Here is a 1915-nt window from a genome sequence, read left to right on the forward strand (position 1 = left end):
CATGACTTGTAAAAGCCTTTTTTCTTGTAGATAACATACAAAGTGAGTCAAATAGTATTTAAACACATGAGAATGATGGCCCACAATGAATGTGAGATAAACAAACAAAAAGGTTTTCCTACTACTATGCCCTATTTCTACTTGTGAACTACCTTGAGGATTGCAATTTCGTTATGGCTGATCTGATAATGTGCCAAATCATTAGATAAAAGAATTGAATCTTATAACTTAGAAAAATCTTCAAAGGTTACAAAAATAGCTCATTCACTCCTATGAAAATGCTTTCTAAATCTCTTAGGCAATATCCTTAGAAGATTTCTTACCATGAAGCTTACTAACAATGCCTTTTTGCACATAATAATTAATAATAGGCTCTATTTGTTTGTGAAATGCTTTCAGCCTAGACTTAAGAACTTCTACATTATCATCCTTCTGTTGAATCAATGGCTCCTTTATGACATCATCAACACTAGGAACTTTTGGAGGGGAAAATTTTGTTTGATATGATCATCCACTAGCCAGATGCATCCAATGACTAATTATCCACTCCTTCAGAATTACATCATCAATAGAAAAATCTAGTACTTTATCAATTTTGGTCCCTTATTTTTCCAATATCTCATTAAGCTTCTAATCTTGAACAATTTTATGGGGAAAACCATCAAGAATAAAGCCTTTTTGGCATGACATCTTTTTAATAGCTTCATCAGTAATACAAACAACTAGGTCATTAGAGACAAGATCTCCCTTATCCATTGCCTCCTTAGCTTTTATCTCCAAGAGAGTTTAGTAGATACAACTACTCTTACCATATCACTAGTTGCCAAGTGACAAGCAATATTCATCTTTAATAAATGGAGATTGAGTGCCCTTCCCCGATCTAGGAGGACTAACTAAAATGAGGCATTTATCAAGCTTGTTGACACATTTCATTTGGCAAACTAGCTTGGTCATGAGATTAAGAGAGGGCACATTCCCCAGATCAAAACCATTAGTAGTCACCATTATCCTCTACTACTCCCCTTGCCTTCTCCACCAATGTCGTGAGCTTTTTTGTCACTGACAACTCTTTCCTCCTACCGCTTTGTGAGTTAACTTTAATGTGTGGATTGCAATGTCCTTTGATGTTGCATCTTACATAGCATTTGCAACACATTTGAAAACCACTAACCTTATCTAGAGGACATCTCCCCTACTACCACATTTGTCCCTAGTCTCCTATTTTGGGTGCTCCTTGTAAGCCATTGTTAACCATTACTGGTGTGAAGTAATGAATTCATGGGTCCACAAGAATAAAATGAATCATTTCAAATCCATTTCTCATTGTTACTTAGAGGGCTTCCTCTGGCTTTCCTCACTTATTTGGTTCCTCCTCTCATTTCATGTCATCCTCAAAGAAGATACCTCCCCTCCCACTAGTGTTTGACTTGAGAAGATGTTTTCCACTATGTGCATCAGGTTTCCATTATCAAAGGGTTATGCTAATAAAAAGTAGGAATTTATTCTTTTAAACATTACATAAAACATAACTCATGATTCTCCACCATTGCTACATAATATATGAGATCCATTAGAACACCATATAGTGCCTCTAGAGGTAACAGTCCCAAGAATTTTTTATTTTCCATTCCAATACTTACAAGATCATATTTCACCAATCCAACATCTAGCTTAGTATCATTTAAAATTAGCCACTAGCTAAGACAATACCCCCTTTGATTGATGCTGGCAACTAAAGCAAGACATTCACTACTGTCCAACTAAAAAGATAGACTTAAGTAACCCCTCTCAACCTTCATGCCAACCAATAATGCCTCCTCATGAAGCTAGTAAATGAGTTGGCTTGCTATGATCTATAAAAAAACTAAGGCAAGATCTGACAATCCATAATTGTATTAATTAATTGAACATATTC

At 35.5% G+C, this 1915-nt stretch overlaps 1 pseudogene; it reads right to left on the reverse strand.

Annotated features, from left to right (window-relative positions):
* Positions 1 to 270: 270 nt before the first annotated feature.
* Positions 271 to 1005, reverse strand: LOC149560177 (adenylate kinase 4 pseudogene; annotated as a pseudogene).
* Between the last annotated feature and the right edge of the window lie 910 nt (positions 1006 to 1915).

Source organism: Cupressus sempervirens, chromosome 4 (genome assembly GCF_028749045.1).
Source record: "Cupressus sempervirens isolate cs-2001-9-10 chromosome 4, ASM2874904v1, whole genome shotgun sequence".
In the NCBI taxonomy this organism is placed as follows: Eukaryota; Viridiplantae; Streptophyta; class Pinopsida; order Cupressales; family Cupressaceae; genus Cupressus; species Cupressus sempervirens.